Source organism: Neophocaena asiaeorientalis, unplaced genomic scaffold, assembly GCF_003031525.2.
Source record: "Neophocaena asiaeorientalis asiaeorientalis breed wild unplaced genomic scaffold, Neophocaena_asiaeorientalis_V1.1 scaffold437, whole genome shotgun sequence".
Taxonomy (NCBI): Eukaryota; Metazoa; Chordata; class Mammalia; order Artiodactyla; family Phocoenidae; genus Neophocaena; species Neophocaena asiaeorientalis.
This window is the reverse complement of record NW_020173375.1, coordinates 1723697-1733172: the sequence shown is the minus strand read 5'-3', so window position 1 is coordinate 1733172 and position 9476 is coordinate 1723697. Positions and strand designations below refer to the sequence as shown.

Here is a 9476-nt window from a genome sequence, read left to right as displayed (position 1 = left end):
ATTTCACTATCTTCTTGCTTGCATTGTTCCCAACAAGAGATATGCTGTCATCCTTTCTTTGTTCCTCTATATATAACATGTCTCTTTTCTCCTTCTACTTTTAAGATTTTTCTCCGTATTACTGATTTTGAGTAATTTGATTTTGATATGCCTTCATGTGGCTTTCTTTATGGATTTTTGTGTTTGGATGTGTTGAAATTCTTAGATCTGTGAGTATATAGTTTTGATCAATTTTGAAAACTTTAGGCCATCATTTATCCAAATATTTTTGTCACCATCTCTCTCCTTTGGAGACTTCATTTACATATGTTAGGCCGCTTAAAATTGTCCCACAATTCACTGATTCTCTTTATGTTTTCATAATATTTTTTTCCTATGTATGCTTCATTTTGGAAATTTCTATTGGTGTGACTTCAAGTTTACTAATCTTTTCTTTGGCAACATCTAATTTGTCACTAATCTATCCAGTATATTTTTATTCAGACATTGTCATCTTCATCTCTAGAAGTAGAATTTGGTTCTTTTTATGCATCTCATGTCTCTGCTTAACTTTTTGAACATTTAAAACACAATTAGAGTAACTGTTTTAATATCTTTATCTGCTAATACTAACATCTATGACAGTCCTGGGTTTGTTTTTGATTGATTGACTTTTCTCTTTATTATGGATTGTATTTTCCTAAATCTGATCAAGTCACTAGTTCTATTATCTGTTTATGAGAAATACAGGGGTAGAGGAACATGTTAAACAACACCTCAGGGGTGTAATCAGTAAAGTGCAGAATGTGGAAAAATCCACAGGACCAACTGTTGATTTCTTCAGTATATAAAGTGCACAGAAAGAAAAAGGTTTAAGAGTTTTCACTAAATACAATGTGATGGGAATTCCCTGGCAGTGCAGTGGTTAGGACTCCTTGCTTTTACTGCCAAAAGCCCAGGTTAGATCCCTGGTTGGGGAACTAAGATCCCACAAGCTGCTTGGTGCAGCCAAAAAATTAAATTAAATTAAATTAAAATTTAAAAATAAATAAATAAATATAAAAAAGAAGCATTATTTTTTTAAAAATACGATATGAGGACCTTGTCTGAATCCTGATTTGAAGAAGTAAACTATTTAAAACATTTATGAGGAAATTGGGGAAATTTGAATACTGACTAGATGTTAAGAAATCATTAATTTTTAAAGATAAATGATTTTGTTGTTTTTAAACATAGACCTTAGTTTTTAGAGATACATAGTAAAATATTTATGGGTGAAATAATACGCTGCTGTGACTTGCTTCAAAATAATCCAGGGAGGGAAAGAGAAGGTGAGGATACAGATGGAACAAATTGGCCATGGGATGGTAACTGTTAAAGCTGAGCGATGAGAGCATAGTAGGTCACATATTATTCTCTCTGCTTTTGCAATATTTGATCTTTTTCCATAATTAAAAAAATCAGATGTTCTCTTCTCTGAAAAGAATTGCCATACTGTCTCCCTACACCTAATAGAATTAATTGTGCTCAGGAATGTTCCCCTACCATCCAAATAAATTAAACTCTCATTTATTTTCAAATCGTTCTCCCTAATTCGGCCATAAACCCCTTGAGAGCAAAAATGATGTCTTACGCATTTTCTATTCTTTGTATTTCCATCACCAAACCACCGAGCTGGGATGCTCAGTAAACAGTGGCGAATTGGCAGCTCTCCACCCTAATTCGCCAAGGTGTTTACGACAGAGATGCCGACTCTGTCGTACTGAATCAAATTTCAAGTTAGATGTTGTGTCCTTTATAAATTCAAGTCATACTGCATATAAAAGTATGGCAAAGGAGCCCAAAAAGCTCTAATGTTAAAAATTCAGATAATAAAACTGTCAAGGCAAACCAGGAATCCAGCAGAGATTGGCAGGGTCAGCAGTACTAAAATTGTTGTATAGTTCATTGTGTACTTCCCTTCCTTACAGGTATGCATTACACTGTGACCTTTGCAAAGTCCTTCCGTCCTGCCCTGCCTTTCTCACATGACTGCTCTAAGTCTCAAGTAAGATACACTAATGCACACGAAAGGGCTTTTTTTAAACTGGAAAGCAGTATAAGGTTAAAAGTATAATGACCTCTTTCAAAGGCATGAAGGCATCTTACAGAGCACATCATTTTAGCTATTGGAAGATCTGACCTTGGATGAAATTGTTCAGTAGGCAAAGCATGTTTTGGGTGGTTATACAGTTGACCCTTGAACAACAAGGGTTTGGACTTTGCAGGTCCATTTATATGCAGATATTTTCCAATAAATACGGTACTTGGATTTTCATGTTACAGACCTTTAAACGTGGGGAAAAGTTTTGTTTGATTAGAGATTGCAGTATGTGGAGTCAAAACAACTAGGGTTTTGAGTCCTGATTCTATCTACTTTTTCAGCTTCCTGCCCTTAGGTGAGTCATTTATCAATTCCTTTGTTTTTGAGGTAGAGATAGCAGTACAGAGGACTTTCCACTGCAAGGGAGGTGGGTGGGTGGTTGACGCCCCTAACCTGCCCAACCTTGTTCAAGGGTCAACTGTATATATATATATAATATTTTTCTTTCCTTGAACTATAATACACACACAGCACCTATTATATGCCTGGTGCTGTGCTAGGTGCTAGTGACACAGAGTGAGGACAGCTAGGTGTCCAGGACCTGTCCTTGCAGGCCACCTAATCCCTGGCTATTTTTAAGTCTTCACGTACCCACCTACCTCCCACCCCTAGGTGCTCCTTACTCATGCTGTTTGTTCAATCTCCTGATTGACTTATTTTTTAAGTTGTTTACATATTTATGTATTTATTGATTTATCTTTTTAATTAAGAATTTCACTGTTTCACATTTTTCATATGTGCTCTTAGCACATGATTGTGGGCAGGTGGCCTATGAGTTCCTGTGTCAGTTACAAGGAAGGCAATTTTGGGAAGACCTTCCCAAGTTGAGTCCCCCCAGCGCGCGATGAGATTTATGTTTTAAACCAGACCATTTCACATGGTGTTAAATCTCAGGAGTGGTTATAAGGGTGTTATGTCTCAGGATAATTCATAAGTTGTACATTGGTTTTATACGGCTTTCTATATTTGTGTTATATTTAACAATAACTGTTAAAAATAAATATCTCTTCTTTCAAAATTCACACAACTTGTTCACTATATCATAATGACATGTGGCGCAGGTGCTGGCCACAGGTAGGTAGGATCGGAGTGACAGGGAGTGTCTGGTCAGCGGTGAGGGCTACCTGTCCACCGCCTCTGGCCTCAGTGGAGCCATCCAGTCGGCTACAGGAGGACAAAACAACTAAATGAAGATAACAACAACGATAACAGTAATAATAAATCAGAGAGTGAAACTCTCATCCGCCAAATCGTAGTAAGCACTACGAATCGCATCCCCGCAGGCCCGCCATACAGGGGACTGCACGGACAGCGGCCCTGGCGGCTCTTGCGGCGCCCCTGAGTGTCCCCTTTCACTCTCTGGCCGGCAGAGTGGGCGGGGTCCGCTGGGAGGGGCGGAGCCTGGAGGGAGGGGCGGGGCGCCGAGCCCACAGCAGAGGGTGGGGCTGAGGGATGGGAAGGGGTGGACGGGCGGCTGGGCGGGGCGCGCTTGGGCCTCAGCTCCTCACGCGCCGCTTTCCCAGCCCACATCCCGCGCCGCCCGGAGCCCTGGCGGCCAAGGCTGTGCGCGAGCGGAGGCAGCAGCCAGAGGAGGAGCCGCGGGCGCTGAGGTAAGCGTGGGGCCGCCCGCCGCGCGGCCCGGAGCCCTCGCGTCCCGCGTTCGGCCCGCGGGTTGTGGCGAGGGAGGGGGGCGGTGCGCGGAGTGGGCATTGTCAGCCCGGGAGGTGTGGAAACGGCCTGTCCCGGGGGCGCCCACGGAGGAGGGAAGGCGGGGGACGGCCTGGTCCCTCCCACTTTCGGGGGGCTGGGGGTCCAGTTCGCCCGTACAACCCTCGGGAACTTGTTAATAGGAAAGCTTGGCAGAGAAACAAATGCCAACGTTTTGGAAGAACTGAGAGTCACGTCGTTAGGCGCTGAGCCTTTATTTTCCTTCCCCGCCCCCTGACCAACCTCGGCCCGACTTGGCCAAAGAAGGATGTGTCACCAGCTCGCGGCCTCGGGCGGGATCCCGGGCCCGGCTGGGAAAGGGAGTACCTGAAACAAAGGTAAACAGGGGTCGGGCTGACCCCGGCCTTGCCCTGCGGCCGCCGCTGGGCCGCCCCGGTGGGTCTCACTCCCGCGCCGACCCCGGCCGCCGCCTCCCTCGGAGGGGCTTTCTCCTGGGGGACCTCTCGATGGAAACCAGCTGGCCGGCCTTGGAGTTGATGTTACATCTGAACTCTGCTATGCTCACGTTATTCCCAATCCTCTGACTCTGGTAAAGCTTAAGGAAACTGTATCCAGTTTTAGTGGTCAGCAAATGTAAGGGAGGATATATTGCTCTTTGTAAATTATAAGGTATTTTCTTATTAGGAAGTGGTCTGGAAACACGAAATAAAAATTTTTAACACGTAAGCAAAAAAAGAGTGATTAGTATGCCTTCCAAAATCTGAGGAAGTCTTCCTCCTCAAATCTTTTATGTACAAAACATCGCCCAAACCTTCCGTGCCAAGCATTTTTCTTTGTTCTTCGTTAGTCTCAGGCCTCAGTTTCTCATAGAGAGAGCACCCAGTCTGAGACCCTAAGAATAGCCATACTAGAGCAGAGTGTGTTTCCAGCTCAGTAGGCAACAGGCTTGTGTTATAGTAAAACACCGTTTTCTTTTTTGGTCATACTATTTTAAATTACCTCAATTTCATTTCTTCCAGGAGTATCCATGACTTTTAGTGAAAGCCTTTTAAAAAATCTATAGACTAATTTATACATACAGTTTATTCACACTTATTGCATCCTGTCCTCTCTGGCAGAAGAACTTATAGCATGAGATACTTGTGGAAAAACTTGAATCTTTTCTAACTCTGGGAGCTCAGAAATTGAGGACAGAGGAAAGAAGTTTTTTTTAAATGGAAAGCTTTGGAGAAGTCTTTACCAGGACCAACCTGGCTGTTGAGTTCAAAAAATAGCTTTATCTACGAATAATCTGAACTTTAAGCAGTTAAAGATTTATTTGTATTCATAAGTATTTGCATATTTTAAAATACAGCTAATATTCTGGAGATTGAAAGGGCTATACGACTTTATCTTAGTCTGACTTAATTTGGCCTCAATGTTTAGCTGAAAACACTGCCCTAAGAGAATGAAAGGTTCATTTCAGCAAGAAGGGAATAAAGGAGATGAGTAATATTGGGGTATGGGCTACTTGAGGTGGGTGCCTGTTCAAACCATAACTTTGCTTTTAAACGCTTCAGAGGCTTCGCATTACTTCTGGCAAACAGTCTACACTGATATGGTCCATACCACCCTTCAACACACAGCTTAAAGCTTTACTTCCTCTCTGAAGTTTTTCTTGACATCCTCCTCACCCCACCTCCCCCCCCCCGAAAAACCCCATTGCCTGGCATAGAATTGATCACCCTTTTGAGTATGACCGTCCTCTAAATTAGACGTACCACTGACATTTTGGACCAGATAATTCTTCTCATGGAGGCTATCCTGTGCACTATAGGATGTTTAGCAGCATTCCTGACCTCTAGTTAATAGTTACCAGTAGTCCGCCTGCATACACACACAGTTGTGACAGTCAAACAGTCACACACCCCACACCACCCACACTCAAAAATGCCTCTAGACATTGCCAGATGTCCCCTGGGAGGGCCAAAATCACCCCCAGTTGAGAACCACTGTTCTAAAGGGACTGCTTGTCTTAACACTAATGACACTGCATTGTCCTCATTTGCTTCTGTGTCATTTTTTCTACTCTGCTGGGTTTGAAGGTAAGAGCAGTCATTCATTTAACAAACATCTGAGAGAGAGCCTACCTTGCCAGCCAGACCTTAATTTAGGTCTGGGAATACAGTGGTAAAAGCCACGGATGTGATCTCTAAACTCCTGGACCTTACAGTCTAAAGAGTGACAGACACATACATGTATAATTATACAGTTCCTCGTTACAATTGTGATAGATTCTGGAAGTACAGGGTTCTCTGAGTACATCACAAAGGGGTACTGACCTAGTTTGGAAACTAGGGGTTTCTTTGGGAAGTAACCTATAAGGGGAGGTAGACTGAAGAATAAATAGAAGTTACAAGGTAAAGCTTTGGGGGACTGTATTCCAGGCAGAAGGAGCAGGACCTTTTCTGGGAATTCAGAGGCCAGTATAGCTGGAGGATGGAGAGTGATAGGGGCCGGATGATACAAAATGAAGCTAGGAAAGTAGGTGAAGGCACGGTGAGCAGCAGTTCTCAGTCCAGCCTGTTTATCAGAATCACTAGAGGAACTTAAAACAATACCAGTGCCTGGGCCATGCTCCAGGCCCATTAGATCAGAATGTCTGCAGTGGGTCTTATTTCCTCCCCCAGCTGCCACTTTCCTCATACCTTCCAGCAGGATAACCACTGTTAGTAGTTTTATGTATCATTCTAGACATTTTCTGTGGCATTCAAGCAAATGCATATTCTTTCCTCCTGTTGTTTACGCAAATGGTAGCATACTGTACACACTGTTCTGTTCCTTGTTTTGTTCTCTTAACAATATCCTGGAAATCTTTCCATTCTATTATATAGTTTTCTTATTCTTTTGAATGACTGTATAGTATTCCATTGTATAGATACACAGATTATTTAATGGATCCTCTACTGAGGGACATTTAAACTGTGTTCCTCTGTTGAGGGACATTTAAATTGTTTCCAGTAATTTACTATAACAAACCATACTATGCATATGCTAGTTCACATGTGTGTGAATATATTTGTAGGATAAATTCCTAGAAGTGGAATTGTTGGGTCAGATATGTACACACACACATTTGTAAATATTTGTGGTTGTAAAAGATTACTCTGGTCATATTGGAGAGAATAGCTTGGAAGGAAATGAGTGGATGTTGGAGAAAACTGATTCTAACTAAGATTACAGTGTGTTATAAAGTGAATTGTGTCCCCCTAAAATTGCTCTTTGAAGCCCTAATCCCTAATGTGACTATATTTGAAGATAGTCTTTAGGAGGTAATTAAAGTTAAGTGAGGTCATAAGGGTTGGGGCCCTAATCCAATAAAATTGGTGGCCTTATAAGAAGAGGAGGAAGGGAAGGCCATGTGCTCACAGTGAGAACATAGCCATTTACAAGCCAGGAAGAGAGTCCTTACTAGAAACCAACCTTGCTGGACCATGATCTGGGACTTCTATCCTCCAAAACTGTAAGAATGTTAATTTCTGTTGTTTAAGCCACCCAGTCTATGGTATTTTATTATGGCTACCTGAGCTGGCTAATACAGTCAGCCTTTGGTATCTGCTGGGGATTGGTTCCAGGACCCCCCTGGATACCAAAATCCACGGATGCTCAAGTCCCTTATATAAGATGGCGTAATACAGTCAGCCCTCCATATCTGCAGGTTTACATCCATGGATACAGAGGGAAAACTACACTGTGGAAAGGTAGAGAAAAACTGATAGCTGGGACCAAGTTGGTAGCAGAGGAGATGGAGAGAAGTAAATGGATGCAAGGGATATATTTAGGAGGCATAATTGATAGGATTTGTTGATTGATACAGTACAAGCAGTGAGAGGGAGAAATATGTGTATAGAATAAAGCCCAGGGTTCTCACTTACCCAGCCAGGTGAATGGTGTTACCTGAGCTAGAGAACATTGGAAGAATAAATGGTTGAGGTGGTTTAAATTACAGTTCACTTTGGGACTGGTGAGAAGTGGAGATGTCACATAAGCATTTGATAATTCAAATCCAGAGCCCAGAAGGGTGTGATGGACTGGGGATATAAATATTTAGGTGTAAATTGAAGGGTGTAGATGGAATTACCCCGCACAGAGGTTGTACACCCACAGCCCAGAGCTGAATCTGGTTTACAGATCTGTGTTGTTTTTCACATACAGTGGTTTTTGTTGTTGTTGTTTAATTTTGAGTTAGTTGCCAGTAATTTAAAATCTGAAGATTTCCCATGAAAATCCAGATTTTGGAGGTTTTCTTTAAAAGTGAGAAGATGTAGCACTACTGAGCGGGCTTTCCCATATGAGAGCAGTTGATTGGAGCTCTGTCACAGCTGATCCCAGCTGCTTTCTAGTCCACCAAAGAGCCTACCACTCCCTAAAACTTATTCCTGGCCTGCTTTGTTTATTTTCTTCTCTGACTGTGTAAGCATATGTGTGATGCCTGCTGTAAGGAGAGAGTATAGAATAGTGATTCTCATTTTGGCTACACATTGGAAACATTGAATGGTTAAAAAATACTGATGCTGGGGCCTACCTCAATTTCTCTTTCTGTTTGCTTGCTCTGAATTGCAGCCTGGGATTTTTAAAAGGTCCTCAGGTGATTCCACTGAGCAGTGGAAATTGAGAACCATCTATAGAGATTAAGAAGAGAAGAGGGCTCAGGCCCAGCATTTCAAAGTTGGGTCAAGGAGGGTAACCCCAGGAGAGGGATGAGAAGTGGCCAGAGGTACAGTGGAATGACACCTTGCTTGCCCTTAAGGTATGCAAACTTAACCGAATATATTTGAAGGTGTTTCTAATTAGATGAAAGAAAGTGTTCTATTTTGCAGGTATACTTACTGTTTTTTTTGTTTTTTGCATGCATGCATGCATACATATATGCTGTTCATTACTGTATAGAGTTATGCATACAAAAATCAGTTAGGCTTTACGTAATAGGCCATTTAAAGAATTTTCGAGAGTAATTTAAACTATACTCGGTTTTTGTCCTAGAAACTCACTTTCAAATTTAATTCCAGTTTAAGATGTGTCATGAAAGGCAAGGGAAGAGAGTATTTTAAAAAGAGGAGTCATCAAGTAAAGATGTAGACATAAAATGATGTACTGACTTTAGCAAATGGAGTCTTTGACCTTAGCAACAACCGTTTTAGATTGAAAAAGGCAGAAGCCAGATTGAAGTGGATAGAAAGTAAGGAAATGGAAATGGTGAATGTTGGAAAAATCTTTTGAGATGTTTAACCAAAAGGGGAGTGATGAGGCAGGGGGAGTTGTCTTACATGTCTCTATGGTAGGTGCTTAGTCTGTGTTGGTTACCCAAACGCTTCTCCTGACTTTTCAGGGACGTATCTCAGTCGTGCCTGATTACCTGTCTACCCCATTTCGGAGGGATCTTGCTTATATTTGTTTTGGAGACTTTGTGCTTTTCACTGAGGAGATATTTTGCCAGGACCCTTGAGGCTCAGATGTTGGTGATTAGGCCCTTAGTCTCTTTCTTATCTGGAAAGCCATAGAACTCCTAAGGACCAGCAGGGCTCCAGTGACCCTGACATCATCCTTTCAGTGAACTGATGAACAAAGACCAGATTGTTGGCATGTTGAAAATGGAATACTTGGCTATGTCAGGGAATATGTATCTAGCTGTCATTCCTAGGGCCAC

At 42.1% G+C, this 9476-nt stretch overlaps 1 protein-coding gene across 2 annotated transcripts in view; it reads left to right on the top strand.

Moving 5' to 3' along the window:
- Nucleotides 1–3651: 3651 nt before the first annotated feature.
- Nucleotides 3652–9476, top strand: part of PPP2R3A (protein phosphatase 2 regulatory subunit B''alpha) — a 211292-nt gene continuing 205467 nt past the window's right edge. For both annotated transcript variants that reach the window (XM_024746252.1, XM_024746251.1), the window contains exon 1: nt 3652–3732. The gene's annotated coding sequence lies outside the window, so the exon portion shown is untranslated. The remainder of the gene's footprint in view (nt 3733–9476) is intronic.